Source organism: Sinohyriopsis cumingii, chromosome 10, assembly GCF_028554795.1.
Source record: "Sinohyriopsis cumingii isolate HCF-2022 chromosome 10, ASM2855479v2, whole genome shotgun sequence".
NCBI classification, from domain to species: domain Eukaryota; kingdom Metazoa; phylum Mollusca; class Bivalvia; order Unionida; family Unionidae; genus Sinohyriopsis; species Sinohyriopsis cumingii.
In genome coordinates, this window is record NC_142970.1 from 114,648,523 (window position 1) to 114,668,350 (window position 19,828).

Consider the following 19,828-nt stretch of genomic DNA (forward strand, 5'->3'; position numbering starts at 1 on the left):
TTAAAATATGACAGTGACAATTTTACCAGCATTTTAGCATTATTATGCAAGTTTGATCACTTTCCCAACCATACATGATGATAATTTCTTTAGTATTCAAGTATGATCCAGTCTTAAAAAGTATGATCATTTCTGCTCATTCCTCCAATTTTAAAGTATGACCATTTCTCCTATGTTAAAGCATGATCATTCCTCCTGTGTTTAAGCATGATCATTCCTCCAATGTTAAAGCATGATCATTGATCCTGTGTTAAAGCATGATCATTCTTCTTATGTTAAAGCATGATCATTTTTCCTGTGTTAAAGTATAATCATTTCTCCTGTGTTAAAGCATGATCATTGATCCTGTGTTAAAGTGTGATCATTCCTCCTGTGTTAAAGCATGATCATTCCTCCAGTGTTAAAGTATGATCATTTCTCCAATCCAGAAAGTGCATAATAACATACTAGGTGTTATAAATATTTCATAATTATGCTATGATCACACACTGAAGTCATCTTTTTATTTCCAAGATGAAACGTCTTAGTGTTTTGCCTAATTTACATTTCCTTTAGTGGAGCCCCTGAAATCTACACCATTTAGACCTTGTGTTATGGATGCTATCAAAGGTGTTGACAGCACTGAATATCAGTTGTCAGACATCCTTAAATATTCAGAAGCAACAAATAGGTAGATTTCATGACATTTACAAGTAAAATGACTTCAGGTAGGGACTTTTCAAACCAATTTCCCACCTTCAGGGGATTTAGGCCATATATCCATCATGTCAGGATGGTGTAATCTTGATATGTACAGTAACTTAATCAGGTGAGAACTAAATTTAGTTATATATGACAAGTTACAATGCGATATCCATATATACTTAAGAGTTGCATATATTTTAATGTGCAATCTTTCAAATAAACTTTGATTTGATTCCAGGTGGCATATTTCATCAAGGAAATCTATCATTTTTCAGGAAGAAACTGGTTTATGACAACTGATTTATAATTATGTATTAGAATCCACATCTGCACAAGAGCCTGTTAGGGAGCAATCCATTTAATATTTGGGGCGGAAAGGGCCTATGATTTTATTTTTAATAAAAAATATTCCAGCTCCTAAATACATCTATAGGTACTATGACATCACCCATGGTTACCACTCTGATATAGTTGGTCAGTTGGGTCATTCTTGAGATTTGCCAGTTTTTAGAGACATGAGAGTTATAAAACTTGGGAGTTGTTGTTTTTTAATTTATGTAAGACTGCTTCCATATCCTATTTTTGTCCCTATGGCTTGGTCAAAAGTCCTAAAAGTGTTGGCACAGTCTAAAGGCTAATATTGACAAAAGTGTTATGGAAATAGCATTAAAGGTGTAGGAAGAGTGAAGGATATTAAATGCTGACAACTGTATGTGACTTATGTACATGATCTGGACATACAGATGATTTTTAACACACTGTGTCTGTGCTTCTTTTGAATGTGTATGGATGGTACTCTGTAATGTCTCCTCATGTGATATACACACATTGATAGACATCATCCACATGCTTCGTGATGGATATGATGAACATGTGCTGATAGGCAGGATCACAAACACATTTGTTGATAAACATGAATGCATCATGTAAGACATTATAAACAGGATGTTTGTTGTTGCAGCAAAAGCTAAGCTAACAAGCTGTTACCAAACCAGGTATTGGGGAGGTCCCCAAGACTGATATTATTTGTATCATTGACTTTGATATGATACCAATTTGACAAAAATAAACTGTGTATCTCAGTTTATGGCCTTGTTTTTGTGTTATTAAGCTAGAGGGGAATATTTCCAAACATGCCACAACTATCATGTACATCTCTATCACAATTCCTGTGATATTATCCAGAATGTTTTATATATATATATATATATATATATATATATATATATATATATATATATATATATATATATATATATATATATATATATATATATATATATATATATATATATATATATATATATATATATATATATATATATATATATATATATATATATATATAGATATATATAAATAAAATCACTCTTTTTTTGCTCTCCCAGCAGGATCTCATAGGGAATATCTTCCCCAGTGGCATATATTAAAATGAGTTTGCATTGGGTAAAGGGATGGGATTTTGGGGTTTTCCATTTGGGATATAAAGGATATTAACTGCAATCTTGCAGGATCTCACTGAATCATTATAGTTTGTTGCTAAATAAACACTGTACTCTAATAAGAACTTGTTATCTGATGCAGTATTTGAAATGTCAAGTTTCTCATTGTTAGATTACTGCAGCATAGCCATGTGAGATCATATTTTTTCATATGCTAATCATTAAAGCCTTAGCTAAATGATGTAACAGCATCTGAGATGTTCCTTGGAATGGACTGAAGTTTTGAGACAACATTCTTAAAATGATGTAACAGCATTTGAGATGTTCCTTGGATTGGACTGAAGTTTTGAGACAACATTCTTAAAATGATTTAACAGCCAGGCTTTTCAAACAAAACAAAAAATATACGAATTAAATCATAAATGCTTGGTACTGTATATATACTTGTTTATAAGATGAGGTAAACTGCATAATACACAGACCCAGGTCTGCTAGTGTATAAAGTGCCATCAGATCTGGGTCTTTGCAGTTTGTTTAGGAGCATTCTGTAAAACAAACAACATAGGCCCTAATCCGAAAGCCTATTATGCGATGGCAGATCAGGATCTTTGTTTTATTGACTGGAGTTATAAGTGAGTATATACAGTATATTGGAGAGCACCCTTTTCATGTGTCTAAATCAGGGGTTTTCCAAGGGAAGGGTCACAGCTGTGGTTTATAATAATTAATGATCTTGTCAGTTTTGTCAGTAATAACTGCAGATATCTTGCTCCATTATTTACATACTGAAGTTTTTTAAGGTGAACTATACAAACATAAAGCATCTTCTTTGTTCCTACATTAAAAGACATGCAAACAACAGAAATTTTGGAGTAAGACTGCTACTCTTTGAACACAGCAGAAGGTTATGATCCAGTTATGTTGCAAAACTATTATGTCAAAAAGAACAATCTAATTATATTTTTTTTCCATTCCTTTTTATACACCTGCCATAAAGTGGGGAGTATTTGGTTATAGGTTCAGCCATCTGTTTCCTATTTCATTTCTGCACTTGAGTTTTCAACCATCTAGCTTTCCATTACCAAACTCTGTAAGTAGCATTTGGGTCAAGGACAAAGTGTATCATCTTTTTCATCAAAAGGTCAAAGGTCAGAGTTACTTGGACTGGAGAAAGTTAAACTGTGTCAACACAATAACCTGATTTGTATACCAGTAATCTTTACCACTTTTGTAAATGGGTTGTCTTTGAAATAAGAAATACCTAATGATTTGGGGATCAAGAAAAGGTCAAGATCCTCATGTCTCTAAGAAGAAAAATTATATGTTTTTTCCCCATGATATTCTGAATTATTAGCTACTTTGACCACTTTTTGTGGATTACTTGCATTTGAGACAGTGAAGATAAGACAAGGAGGATGAGACTGGGAGGATGAGACTGGGAGGATGAGACTGGGAAGACACCTTTAATTTTGCTGGCTAAAGATCAGAGATTTAATGCAAAATGTTTATCCATAAATAAAAGACACTGAGATACTTAACAGTGCCCCATAAACCACTAGGTTTTGCTGCCACAAAATTCCTACCTGCAGTTTATATTATTGATGCCTTGATTTGGTTTGCTGTTTTATAGTACAGCTTCACAAGTTATTTAGTGTTGAAACAATTTGCATAAAAACTTTTCCCAATGACACACAATTGTTTGATGGCACAGGCTGATGGTATATTAGAAACCAAAACCCCGACTTATTTGGTCGTGAGTTTGGCACATTAACCACCTAGCCACTACAGCTAACCACTCACAGAGCCACTGCAACTACTGCATCTGTTGATCACCATGCAGGAATGTGCATAAAGCCTGCTGTACATACTAGAGCCTGCAGGAGTTTTTTGATGCATTGATGAGAAAGGACTAAATTATACACTTCTTGTATACATCTATCAACACTTGCTTCTCTTTGATTTATCACAGTGGCTGTTTATTGGAGTTTACTGTCTTTATACCTTATATTATTGTGTGAAATTGCAAACAACATAGACCTTGCACCAGCAGATCAGGTTCTGTGTTGTTTGTTCCACTGGTTACTCCTGGCAAACTGCAAAGATCCAAATCTGCAAGCACAGTAAGCAGTGTCAGATCTGAGTCTGTGCCGTTTGCCATTGGATTTGACTTAAGTGAGTATATACAGTACCTTAGTGCTGTCCTTGAATGTTCCTTGCACATGTCCTTACAATTAATAACATTAATTACTTGTCATTAGTAACTGGATGTGATTACTTATCATTAGTAACTGCTTGTAATTACTTGTCATTAGTAACTGGTCCTTTTCTGAATCCACATGATATTTTCCATGCAATGGACTTCAGATCTGAAAAAAGTTTGTGAAATTGTAGTAAAATCAGTGAGATATTTTTCCCTGCTCTTTCACACAGTGCATGGATTTAAAATACAAAGAGACTCGTGTTTGGATTCACTTTCAGGAAAAAGCCAAGTTACTGATTGCATGGTGCATGCCAAATAGAATGACATTGGTACTTTGAAAGTATGTACAGAGAATGAGGTACAGATAATGAGTTACAGAGAATGAGGTACAAAGAATGAGGTACAGATAATGAAGTAGATATTGAGGTACAGAGAATGAGGTATAGAGAATGAGATACAAAGAATGAGAATGAGGTACAAAGAATGAAGTACAAATAATGAAGTAGATATTGAGGTAGAGAGAATGAGGTATAGAGAATGAGATACAAAGAAAGGGGTACAGATAATGAGATACAAAGAATGAGATACAGAGTATGAGGTATCGATAGTGAGGTACAGAGAATGAGGTTCAGAGAACGAGGTATGGATAATGAGGTACAGAAAATAAGGCTATGATATTGCTTTAAATTCTACAAAATATTTCTGCACTCTGAGACATCACAGCTAAGTTTTGGTAACAAAAGTTGAAAGATTTAATTTTTCATGCAAGTGTCTCTGATTTCAGTTTCAAAGTACAGTTTTGTCCAGCACATTGCAAAAAAATCCTTAGTACATATTCACCAAATCACTATGCCAGACAAAATCTGAACCACAAAAGCTATATTTATGGAAATCTCATGGATGGCAGAGTTGAACTATATGCAGGGTTTGTCACTAATGCTTGTCTGTTAGCCAGGGGCTAATATATTTTTGCCAAAACTAAAAAAAAACAAAATGTGATTGATGACAAATCATTGAGTCATTGTGACATGAAATGAATGAAGTTATGTAATTGAATCTATGGGCTGAGTTCAAAATGGCTACTATTTTCATACAAGTTTATTTTTTTATGGCATGCAATGGAAAAGGAAGAGGACATTCTGAGTTTATAGTGCTTTTTGTTATGGGATTATTACACTTGAACATATAACAATGATTCCCTCACAAATATGGATCATGAACTTAATTAATTTTGTCAAAATGCATAAATTATGGAAAACAGACACCTGCTGTTCTTTTTCAAAACTCTCAAGATCTTTGCTAGATATTTAAGAAATTGGATACATGTCTTTACAGACCCCACGGTGCCATCTTATGACACTGATATGCATGAAAAATGACAATGCATTCAGCTTGCTGGCAATTAAGACCCCATGCTAATTGGATAAATTTACCAGTGACAGAGTGTTTGGAACTTATTATATTCAGATAATTTGATCATATACTCCAGCAGTATTGTGCAACTCGGCTTGAAACAGGATGCAGAGTAAACCGTCGTACCATGATCTGAATAACACAAATCACCAGTGACATCATTCATTGAGGGTTTATAGTCACAAAACTGAATGTCGCACACACTGAACCACATGCTCTGTCAAGAATCTAACCCAGGATCTCTGATGTGAAAATATCACAAACCTGCACAAGATTACAAGGTTCAGACCAGCTAAGATAATCAGTAAGTTACCTTGTATGTGATATGACAAAGATCAACAGCAGAAGATTTGCAGTTCAGTACTTATTTATTCTTAATTTTACAAATACTTGTAGAAAGCAGCATTAATTACACAGAATAAATTTAATACTTGTAGAAAGCAGCTTTAATTACACAGAATGAATTTAATACTTGTAGAAAGCAGCATTATTTACACAGAATAAATGTAATACTTGTAGAAAGCATCATTAATTACACAGAATAAATGTAATATTTGTAGGAAGCATCATTAATTACACAGAATAAATGTAATATTTGTAGGAAACATCATTAATTACACAGAATAAATGTAATATTTGTAGGAAGCATCATTAATTACACAGAATAAATGTAATACTTGTAGGAAGCATCATTAATTACACAGAATAAATGTAATATTTGTAGAAAGCATCATTAATTACACAGAATAAATGTAATATTTGTAGGAAGCATCATTAATTACACAGAATAAATGTAATATTTGTAGGAAGCATCATTAATTACACAGAATAAATGTAATATTTGTAGGAAGCATCATTAATTACACAGAATAAATGCAATACTTGTAGAAAGCTGGGGCAAGCATTAGATATAGTATCAGCATCAACAGATTAAGGGTTTGGTTAAGTTTTCATTTGCATGTATCCACTAAACCCCATTTTAGTTTCTCATCCTACTTCTCTCGTTTTAATTAATGCTTTTTTCATCTGCCTATATTTCATAACCTCAGTGGCTTTTCTGCACATTGTTGATGAGGCATTATTGAGATAAGACAGTTCATTCTGTAACACCTTGCTCAACCTTTTGACCCTGTTAAATGTGGAATGATTTACAGCAGTGATTTGATTATGGCTCAACTTACATGTCCTGCCCTTTTTGTCACTTCAGAACCAAAAATAGTAAATTTCTATTAATGAATCACATGGTACTTGGTATAAAACATCTCCATGTCTCCATCCCTCCCTTCCTTTTCATGAACCGCTCCGGTGGCCTAGTGGTTAGACTGTCCGACTCGGATGCGGGAGGTTGTGGGTTCGATCCCCGGCCGAGTCATACCAAAGACTTACAAAAATGGTACTAACAGCTGCCTCGCTTGGCGCTCAGCATTAAGAGGTTAGTTTTAGGACAGGTCAGCCTGCTGTCAGGATAATGTGACTGGGTGGGACATTGTGCTACATGTCTGCGGCATGATGCCCCAGTGCTAGACATCACTATAAACTGCCACACTGCAGACATCGTAGCAATATGACTGAATTTTTTTAAAGCTACGTTTAAAAGAATCCAAAATCCAAATCCTTTTCATAACATTAAAGCAATTTGAGATTAAGAAATCAAACTTAATATTCTTTTTTATCATCCCTAGAAGTGTCACATACTACTTTAGGAGTGCCAGCCATTGTAATTATAATTGTATCAGATTATATTCAGTTGTGTTGCTTCCTAATTGTTTTTAACTCTTTTATGTTCTGATGTTGTGATTTAGAAATTTGTTTTAGTTATAAATATATGTACATGTCATTGCAATAAGTAAAAAAGAAATTAAGGGAGGGGGATATGGTGGTAGTCCATGTGAGCATTATCCAGGTAATGGGGGGAGGGGTAGGAAAATTTGACAGTAGTCCACATGAGCATAATCCATTTAATCAGGCTCTGTATACGTGATGCTTTGCTGTAATTTCCTAACATAATTTTAGTATTTGTATTTGTATCTTGTTGGTTTTAATGGCACTTTGAACAAATTATTGACTAATAATGGCAGCTAAGTGACTTTCCCAATGACACAGAGGCTCTGGGTGGCAGAGTGGTCTTAAGGGCGCTTACCATTACTGAACACTGCCATCTTGCTTCTGTCCACATGGGTTTGAGTCTTGGGCTCTGCCATTGTGGCTATGTGACAAAGCTTGCCACTAGCTTCCTGAGGGTTAGTGTTACTTCTTGAAGTTTTCCTGGGTTCTTCCTCTATCAGGTATACTGGCTGTCATGCATAGCCTATCTTACGTTAAAATATAGCATTAAACTGGCAAAAAATTGAAGGACACACTGAACCAGCCAATTTGGACTGGCCTGTTCAGGTGTCAAACCTGTGACACTTGGATTGCACGTTTGATGCTCAACCAAGTACTGTAGTTTCCCACATCAAACGTTTAGTGAAAATTTGTGTGCTCCCTGACTTCTCACAAGTTTTATGCTCTAAAATTATGTGATTTAAAGTAGGTAGGAACCCGTTCATCAGTAGCATTTTAAAAAAAAAGCAAACAATGACTTGATCAAGTATGTTGATTATACATTCTCTTTTATCTCATTCACAATTTTGTTTCAAAAGTTTTGTTAGACATGGAAAATTGTTGTGATCTTAATTGTGCATTTGTGTATGTGGTGTCTGTGTGTGTATATATATATATATATATATATATATATATATATATATATATATATATATATATATATATATATATATATATATATATATATATATGAGAGGGTAGCAGCAAAGGAGGTAAGCCACTATGACCTACTCCACTAATAGACTGATTATCTAGTAGTATGCTCCAAGATAAGGGGGGGGGGTAACATAACTGCTGTTGTTATGCCCACAGCTTCCAACTGATGACTACACTACGCATTCATCCTCAAAGTGTGTGACTGAGGCTGGTTCTATTTTTGTCCTTTCCTTATAAAGAGATGGGGAAGCATGTAGAAGGCTTCCTTCCTGTGTTGCATGTACACATTTCTTCATGCTTCCCAGCATCCCTTGTGAAATTGAACCAAGCTCCTGAGTTCATCTGGGGGGAAAAACTTGTGGCAACTTTTCATTTGTTATTTTGGGGGAATTCGAGATACTTAAATTATATTTTGGACTTTCGCTTGATGGTGGAATAGAGGGCTTTGAAAATCCTAGATTTGTGGTCATCCAAGTGTTCTGGAAGTTTTGGCAGAATTATTGAGAGTTTGCTGCACAGGTGAGTTAGATTGGCATCCATTTTTTATCTGTGATCTGACAGGAGGACCCCCACACAGGGACTATTTTTAAGCCAACATGTGCAATATTGTTCTGTACTTGTATAATATTGTATCACAGACTAGAGAGTTACATAAATCGTTTTGCACAAGGAAGCATTAACCATGTTGTTTCGGAGTCACAATTTTGTATACATTTTTTATTATATTTCATCAAATTTGCATTAATTTTGTATCAAACATGTACAAGTTTCTTGTTTACAGATTTCTTTCTTATAACTTCATAAAAAGTAAACAGGTTACAGATTCTACACACACACACACACACACACACACACACACACACACACACACACACACACACTTGTCTGTCTTCATCCCTTTGACGATGATGTTTGATTTCAAAAGAATTTGCAGTCATCCTTTGATGTAAAAAGCAGAGACAATTTTGAACATCCAATGGAGTTTTTATTTTTCTATGAGCATGAAATATTAGGTTATTAAATGAACTCTCAAAAGTTGAAAAGAATTTCATTATGACATGTATAATTTACACAGAGATATGAAAAGTATAATATTTTTTTTAGATGTATCTACACCAAGATTGACAGTTGTTAATGTTTATCCAGATGTGAAATGTTTTCCCATGAATTATATATATATATATATGAGAGATCTTATGATAAATGACTTAAATTAACCACCAGCATGAAAAAATTTATGCCTGAATTACTGATCACTATCAGGATCCATCGGTTGCCAAGACGATTAGTTTACATATATGAATTTCTGTTTCATCTCAGAATTTTGCTTCCCCCCACCCACCTGGATAATTAGCACTACATACTTAAGTCTCAATCAACCAATTACCTCTCTTGTGGCTGTGTCATATCTACCAATGAACACCTGGTTTTAAATAAAAAAGTTTTCCTAGTTATACCAGAACAAGGCTTTCCAAAAATTTAGAAATATGATGTTTGAATGGCTGATGAATGAGGTGATATACATTATTGTGATGATGAGATATTTCTGGTAAACTATTAAATTGACTCATTGAGACATTCCTTGTAAAAAGCCACTTTTAAATTGACTCATTGAGACATTCCTTGTAAAAAGCATGTTTAATGACATTCTTTTATGCTTACAATACAAACTGATAATGGAAATTTGAGAATAGAAAACAGAAAATTGGTCTCATTTTTGAGATAGAAAGAAACATTCTTTTAGGTTTGTTTGTACCAAGTTGGACTGAAACGCCTTAATCTTAAGTAATGCACTTTACCAAGCTCTCATATGGCATAAATATCATGGAGCCATGTGAGAGCATGCTTCAATGAAAATACATACCATCGATGAGATATGTAAATGTTGGCTTGGGTTTAACACCATTTTTCAGTGCATGATGGCATATACATGGTGGCCAGTGTATACTGGTGGGAAAGTCCAACAAGGACCACAGAGCCACGGGATGCTACTGGCAAGCTTTCTCAAAATGCCACATTGACCAAGCCTGACACCTGAACCCATGAAGACAGTGATTGGTAAAAGTGAGCACTTTAGACCACTCGGCCATTTGGGACCAGTGGAAGAGATATAAACATGCTTTAAAATTCTGGAACACAAAATTGTATCCCATTTGACGGTACTCTTTGCTCTCTTGATTTGAAAGGAACAGTTCTATCATGTTTTTTAAGCTGCCAATATTTTATTTGGAATACCAGAATTTCACAAGGATTGTGTATGTTTCATGCATGTATTCTCATACCTGTATTGTTTACTTTACAAAAATAGCTGTCAGTGTGTGATGTTAGATATACTAAAAATAGAAAGACAATATTATAATTGGAATACCAAAAGTTCATAAGGGTTGTTTGTTTTATAATGGTAGATATTGCAGAAAATGTACACATAATCTCATATCTATACTTTTTATTTTAAAAACAAATAAATAACATAATAATAATCTACAATTGGTTTTAGCGTTAAATGTAATTGATGTAATTTCATCATCCCAGATTGACATTTATTGTAAGAAAGTTTCTTTGTATATATTTTAAGACAGATCACTCAAAATCTGTACCAGGCCATCTTTGAGTAAATAATTATTTATATTTACTAATTGAAACAATTTTTTTTTTAATTTTAGGATATTATGATGATCTGTGTGTATGAACACAATCTCAAATGTCTTAGTTTTTATGGTTGATTTGACCAAGAGCAGATAACTGTCATACACTAAAAGCAGGCAATTAGTGACTGATTGATTTCAATAGATTTGATTTTTCTTAACAAGTATCGTACACCTTGATGCAATAAATTCGTCTTGGATCTGACACCTGTTACCACTGGCATATTCAAGTCTAACAATCAATTTCCCCTGGAATTTTCATGTCACAAACCACATTTTATTTGACAACTGCAGTAGCAGATGACCCAGATTCAATGTCAGCCTATAACATTGATTTATTGGACTCCTTGTATTAAGTGTTATCATAATATTGCCTCCACAAGATCAAACAAAGTTGTATTTTTACAGTGTTTAGGTAGAACACAAAGGTAAACTTAGCTAAAGAATTCACTACATGTACAATTAAATCTACAATGCCCACCTGAGTGTGTCTATATATATATACACACACACACACACACACACACACACACACACACACACACACACACACATTCCAGGTATATAAAGACCACTGTCCCCCAGAATATACAAGGACTCAGGGCCAGATTTAGATATGGGGAGCTGTAGATTCCCTATTTGTCTGTTGTTGTTGTAGGGTTTAGTGCCTTTTTTCAGCACAAGATAGGCTATACATGGTGGCAATTATAAATGGTGGAGGAAGAACCAGGGGAAACCCTGGTGTTGTTGGTGTTGTGTGGTTTAATGCCATTTTTCAGCACACGATAGGCTATACATGGCAGCAAGTATTAATGGTGGAGGAAGAACCCAGGAAAACCCCCGGAAAGAACCACCGACCCACAAGAAGCTACCAGCAAGCTCTCTGACATACCCACACTGGCTGAGCCTGAGTCTGGAATGAATGTAGACAGAGGTGAGATGGCAGTGATCCGTAACGGTTAGCGCTTTAGACCACTCAGCCACATGCCTCCCCCCCATATGGTAATTGTTAACATAGAATAAGGCTGTACAAAATTATGAAAGTTTGATGGGTCCCATCAGACTGTGGCCCTTAGCTGTAGCTTATGCCTAAATATATATAAGGACTCCAGCTGTATAAAGTCTAGTGTCCACCTGTATATATGGACTCCAGGTTAATTCTGACTTTTATTGAATGGTACCTAGAACATTTAAGTCTTGGGACTTTTAAAATCAAAGACTGTTTGCAGACTCTCATTTAGGTGGACATATGACCAAGTACTAAACCACAGCATTCATTGCAAAGAGAAAAATGACTATTGAAATGTATATAAATTTGCATGTAAGTCATTTCATTTTACAGAATCAATGAAGGAAGTTTTGTTTAAGAAAGGGATTTGAAACTTTGACAAAAATCCTTTAAAAATTATGCAGTGTTCCCTGTTATAAGGCCACCTCTTCTGCAAGAGGTCTTGTTGGTCCCAAAAGGAAAATGGTGTGGATCTGGAATCCAATATGGCCACCATAGCTACTATCTTTAAAATTGTGTTATTGCAGCTCATCCTACATCAATGGTCATCAATGGTCATCAATGGTCATCACTATGAGGTCTAGGTGGTCCTAAATGAAAATTGTGCCAATCTGTGGTCCAGTATGGTTGACACAGTGGCCATTTTGATGTGACATCCAGTATGGCCACAACAGTTACCATATTCAAAATATCATATTATTGTTTTTACACGTCCTCCAGCATGGAGGGTCATATCAACATCAGGTTTTCACTTTAAGACTTCCTGTGAGGTCTGATCGGTCCAAATGAAAATAGTGCTGATTTAACTGACTGATGGTAGATCTGTATTTACAACTTGTATTTTGTGCTTGTGTGGTTTTTGCAGTACTACTTGACTGATGGCAGATCTTTGTTTACAACTTGTACTTAGTGTATACTAGTTCATTTGATAAGATAAGATAAGAACTGTTTTTTTCAGACTGCATAGTCCATATATCAAAATTAAATACAAAATATTAAAGTATTTTAAACATTATAGATCGCAGGTATCTTGTGTACAAATATCTACATGTGACAAATTTGTCAGGGATAGATAAGAATGAAATTAGGTAAGGCATTTAAAGAGTAAATTGTTCCATCTATCTATAATCCAAGAATTTAAACAAAATGTCATAATTCTACATAGATTTTCAAATACAATTCTTACCATTAGATATTATTGTCATCATTGAACAGATATAATTTCTGATTATTGATATGACCAATGTGTATTTACTAACTGTACTTTGTGTAGCACTAGTTGAGAGATGGCCAGTTAGTATTGGAATTTGGCAGGTCTGTATTACAACTCGTACTGGTTGACAGATGGCGAAGCCTTCATTGCAACTTGTCCTTTCTGTAGTACTAGTTGTCTGATGCTATATGTGTGTCTAGGTTGTGCACAATTTGCTGCTTGAAATACATAGCAAATGTGGGAATAAAATTACTGTCAGAAAAATGTCAGTTAAATTGGCAAATCTTTCCTGTATTCGAATAGAATTGGGCAGTTGAAAGTAGATACAGCCATTTAGGCTGGTGAAAGGAGCCAAGGTCACTCTAGCTCTTTGTGCACATGTCCATAAATATGTACGCTAAAATTGTTGTGTCTTATTTCCGGATGTTTGAATAACCATGCATGGACTCGAGGTAATTGGCACAGGTGGAAATACAATTTTAAATATTTTGGTATTGGTCCTTTGTAACCATTTCTCACCTTAATGAGAATGGTATGCAATTACAGTGTACTTGGATGCAAATCCTATGGCTCCCATGAACCATAGCAGATCTGGACACAACTTCCTGTCTTGCTGCACATCATTCCCCATACATGGGCACAGAGTGGAACCTTTTTGGGTGGAGAATTATAATTTTAGGTCTAGGTTGCAAAAGTTTGCATTAATTAGACCTGTAAGGGAGAGTTGTCATGATGCAGAAACTTGTCATTTTGAATTGCTGCATGTACTCTGTTATGAGGCAAGTCCAACTGTAAACTGCACAGATCTGCATTGCATAATGCACCTGCAGATCTGGGTCTGTGCAATTTGTTTGGAGTAATCAGTAGAACAAACAGGACAGACCCTGATCTACAGATGCATTATGCTATGGTAGGTCAGGCTCTTTGTTGTTTGCAGTTTGATTTGACTTATAACAAGTATACACAGCAAATAACTGAACCTTGTTAATCTTGTATTTGTTACAAGTTATAATCCAACCAGGATAACAACAAGTTCAAAAGCAGTAAATATCACTGTAAATGGACCATACCATCACATATAATTTGGGCTCTGGTTTATGTTTTATTTATTTTAAACACACTTAAAGATGTATTGGCAATTCCTGCTGATTAGATGGGACCTTTCCCAAGGACATGTTACCTGTGTGGACCTATGTTATGACATACATTTTGTACTACTGCCTTAAAAGTGGTACTTAATAACAATTACATTTATCATAGATTTCACACAAAAAAAGAATGGATGCAGCTTTGAAGAAATGGAGGATATTTATGGAGGCGGTTATAAGGTGTGTTCTTGAGTTTGATAATGCACTATAATATCATTCATGCTCATTTCTCAAAAAGGGCTCAAACAAATCAATCTTATGTGTGAGATTTGCACATTATGTTTTCAAGTGACACCTTTATTTTTTTCATAACCCCCCCACCCCATTTAGAAAATCCACCTTTATTTTCAAAGGAGTGAGTTATCTCCATCCAATATTTTCAGTTCAAGAATAGACCCTGGATTGTCCTGGACATTTTCATTTCACACATCTTAGAAAATGTGTCTCTTCTGGTAATGGAAACATCAGCTTTGAATTATTAAGACTTTTTATTTACCTCGTTATAATTCCCCTCAGTGTCAGTTCAACAGCTTGTGATGGGTCATTAATCACATTTTAATAGTCAAATTTTGTTTTTGTAGCTGTTGTTGATTTGTTTTCAAAATAGGTCTTGGTTCATGAGAGCCATGTTTATAATGTTTTTGTGTTATGGGGCATTATCAGGACAACCTTGTTGGAACACCCCTCACTTTTAATGCAGGTTTGTATTTATGTAGTTCCCATGAACAGTGATCAGTGTCACAAAGAGGTCAGCACTTTATTTGGAATTTCATGAGTACATTGATCTTGATTAGTGCTGTTAACTCAGTCAGATTAAATGTCAGTCACAATAACCTACTTTTAATGCTTCTGTGGCTACTGGTACATAAAGCTTTGGTATCCATCACTAACTGGAGCAATGTAGATCTAATACGATCTATTATTCTTATATTTAGCTTTTGTTACAAAATTATGGACCTGCCAAAGGGAGGAGTTGATGGGTAAATGCTCTTGCACACACTTATGGTTTTCCCCATTTCTTCTTACAGAGATGAATATTTGAGAATGGCCTTTTATGTTGCTGTTTATCCACTCAGGAGTGTTCTGCTGTGAAAAGGAGAAAATAAAAATAGCCTATAATTATTGGTTGCGTCCTATTCCACCTGGGTAATGTGTAATCCTCAGTGTTGCATAAGGTTGTAGTAATCAAGGTTAGCTGGGCTGTATTAACAAAAACACACTCTTATCATTGATCTGTGGAGTCAAATTTCTGTTAGTAAAACACTAATGATGGGACCAACTTATCGAATGGGCGTGGCATCATACCAGAAGATGTCACCATTAACATAGACACAGAGTCTAGCCAAAGTACTTTGATTTTTTATGAGGATAATCTGTCAGTTTGTTGTTTAATTTTATATCTGATAAAAGTTCATAGTTGATGGGTTCAATATGACCTCAGACTGCTTGTGTCATTACATATTGTTCCCCCTAAAGCTTTTACAATATATGTCATTTTATCATTTTTATATTGTAGCAAGCCATTTTTATTTATTAAATTATCCATGGATTTCAAATAAATATAAGTTTGATGACATCGCCTCTAGAATAATGAATTAAAAACTAAACCTATTGATCACAAACTGTTTCCCCGTAAGACTTAATATCTGGTGTGTGATACATTCATGTCCCCTTCTTATATGGCCATCCATTCTTCACTGGAGAAAAATTGACTTTATAAAGGGGGTGCCTCTCTTGACTGGGACAAAATGGTGTAAATATTCTAATTTAGTGTCAGAGAAGGTGGTGTCTGATAGTGAAATGGGGAGGGGGTAGGCTCAAGACAGTGTAATTACCATGTATTTACTCAGCATTGACCATTGACAATAGAGTAGAATCATTGGCTGTTTGACATTCCAATGGAACATTGAGTACTGACAGTCCGCTGTAATCATTAAATATTGACAGTCCAGTAAAATCACTAATATTTGACAGTCCATGAGAATCATTGAATATTGTCAGTCCATTATAATCATTGAATATTGACAGTCTAATATAATCATTGAATATTGACAGTCTGCTAAAATTATTGAATATTGACAGTCCAGTAGAATCACTAATATTTGACAGTCCATGAGAATCATTGATAATTGACAGTCCAGTAGAATAATAATATAATAATAATAATAATAATAATAATAATAATAATAATAATAATAATAATGCTTTATTTATAGAGGGTGACTCATTAGTCAAGGACTATTCTCCCTTGAGGCCTTCTTAAGGAGAGTATAACAATGCACATTATATGAAGATGGCAATAATTACTGTTTATTTTAACATGTTTAGTATTAAAATACTAAATTCCATTATCTGTTTGAAACACATACATGCTCATGATATCTTTTCTTAAATACTCTAATATTTTCATCAGATTTTACATGTAGTGGAAGCTTATTCCACAGAACTGTACCAGAGTATTGAAAACTCTTTTTAAATTGCTCTGTTCTTGGTTTTGGTATTAGAAGGTTTCCATGTGATATTGATCTCAAGTGGTATTGTGCTGAAAAAGGCCTGAATAAGTCTTGAAGATACTCTGGTGCAGTTCCATGTAGACATTTATATAAAAGAACTGCCTTGTGAAAATCTATCCTGTCATATATTGTGAACCATTTGAGTTCTGTAAATAATGCTTTTGAGGGATGATCAACAGATGCATCTAAAATTACACGTGCTGCTCGTTTCTGAAGTTTATAAATCCTGTCAAGCTCAGATTTGCCACAGTTTCCCCATACATTAGAACAATAATCCATTGTTGGAAGAATATATGACTTGTAGTATAGATTGCGAGTTTCCATAGGTAAATATTTCTTGATTCTGCTGAGAAGGGCAATTTTGGATGACAGTGTTTTACAAAGCTTATCAATATGGTCATTCCATAATAAATTATTATCTACAGACATACCTACAAGCCTTTCATGTTTGACATTTTCTAATGGATGATTATTTATTGCAAGAGACAGTTTTGGGTTCCCTGACTTGTGTAGCTTTTGTGATGTCCCCAAAATCATACATTTTGTTTTACCTTCATTAATTACCATCCTATTTTGTTGTGCCCAGTTTTGGACTCTGATAAGGTCTGAGTTTAATTTCATTTGGATAACTTCAGTATCAGAACTAGATGTATACAAAATTGCATCATCTGCAAACAAATCTGTGTTTGTGGATTCATTATTTAATGGTAGATCATTGATATAGATAAGGAAGAGGAGACGGCCCAAAACTGAGCCTTGAGGGACTCCTGAATGAATAGTGTGAGTTTGAGAGCTTATATTGCCAATGCTTACTTGTTGAGACCTTTGGTTTAGGTATGATCTAAACCAGTTTAAAGAAGGATTGTCAAATCTGTAACAGTTCAACTTTTGCAGCAGAATTTCATGATCAACAAGATCAAAGGCTTTCTTGAAGTCAAGGAAAACAATCCCAGTCATATGTCCATTATCCATTTCCTTCAGCCAAAGATCAATTAATTTGGTAAGTTCTGTTTGGCACAAGTGGTACTTTCTAAATCCTGATTGAGCTTTATGAAATAGAGAGTATGTTTCAAAAAATTTATAGACCTGAATGGCTACATGCTTTTCAAATAATTTTGACAATACAGGTAGAATTGATATTGGTCTGTAATTCCCTGAATCCTCCTTTTCTCCTTTCTTAAAGATGGGTGTAACCTTTGCACATTTCAATGTTTCTGGAAAATTACCACTCATTATACTTAAATTTATGATATGTGTTAGTGACTTTGTTATTACTGGTGCAGCAATTTTAAGAATTCGTGGACCAGTACCATCCAATCCAGAGGATTTATTAATATTAACCTTAATTAGCATATCAAAAACATCAGCTTCACTAACATTAGCTATTGAAAAATAATTATCATCAGGAATTTTAGCTTTTATAAATAATAGAAGAGCATCAAGTTCAATTGGGATATTAGTCTGGTTCTGAATACTCTTACTGGAGATGCTTATGAAGAAATTGTTGAACATTTCCACAATGTCTTGTACAGATGTTGCTATATCATCATTTTGCTTAAGTCTAGGGGGAAGACAACTGTTCTTGCGTGGGTTCAGCTCTTTTAGATGCTTCCACAATGTTTTGGTACTCTTACTTTTATTAATGGCCTGTTTATAGTAGTTCTCTTTTGCTTTATCTATCAGGTGCTTAGTTTTATTTCTCCACTTTCTATAGCTTTTCATGTCTTTTTTCTTGTGGAAATTATCTCTTAGGTGCCTAGCCTCATTGAACTCAGGGGTAATCCACTTGGGTGTAATTTGGTGTTTAACCCTTTTTGTTTTAATTGGGGCATGCTTGTCTAAGGCTGCATTGAACATCTGATACCATTTGTCCAAGGCAGTGTTGACATATAGTGCAGACTGATTGGAAAGGTTTGCAAACTAAATCATTTAAGAACATTTCCTCATCAAACTGTTTGAAGTCCCTGTATTGAATTTCAATGTGTTGGCCATTTTTAGATGATTTCGGAACATGTCTAGTTATACAGACTGGGTAGTGGTCACTCAGTGCATACACTGGTACCTTAATTTCACTTACGTTTTCAGGTTTATTAGTATAGACATGATCAATGATAGTAGCACTTTTATCCGTTACTCTAGTTGGGGTGTTAATTAATTGAGTAAAGTTGTAAGTTTCAAAGCTACTTATCCATGTTAATGGTGGAGTTTTCATATAGTCAATGTTAAAATCACCTAATATGATAATTTCTAAATCTTCCTTAAATAATGCTTTCTGAATTTGAACCTCAAATCTCTCAATCCAATCAGCTGTGGAACTAGGTGGCCTGTAAACCGAACATAAGAGTATTGGCTTTGATTGGGCAAGGGTTACTTCGATCCAGATACTCTCTACCCCAATAGTCTCTAGATCAACACGTCTGTTATAACTAATGGAACTGTCTACATAGAAAAGAATACCCCCACCCCCCATGGATTCCCTATCTTTTCTTTCAAAGTTGAACCCCTGATAGATCCTAAAATATTCCTTTGATTTATTATTTTAATTGACCTTAAAGACTATGATTAATTTCAGTGTTTCTCTGACTGCAATATTTTTTCCATGATAAAATCATAGATGCCAGCATGCTAAATTTTGTCAAACAATATGAGACAAACCTATGAGACAAACAATATGAGACAAACCTATGAGACAAACCTTATGAGACAAACCTATGAGACAAACAATATGAGACAAACCTATGAGCAGATAATATCCTTATCTAGAATTTGACAAAATATTGTAAAAATGAGGTTTGGTTTAT

At 34.6% G+C, this 19,828-nt stretch overlaps 1 protein-coding gene across 10 annotated transcripts in view; it reads left to right on the forward strand.

Annotated features, from left to right (window-relative positions):
* The window catches only part of LOC149791062 (tensin-3-like), a 522,379-nt gene that overhangs the window by 187,027 nt on the left and 315,524 nt on the right, over positions 1–19,828 (forward strand). Inside the window, exon 1 of one of the 10 annotated variants that reach the window (XM_089972997.1) lies at positions 8,813–9,018. The exons of the other annotated variants lie outside the window; for them this stretch is intronic. The gene's annotated coding sequence lies outside the window, so the exon portion shown is untranslated. Of the gene's footprint in view, positions 1–8,812; positions 9,019–19,828 lie in introns of those variants that run through there. 10 annotated transcript variants of the gene reach the window in all.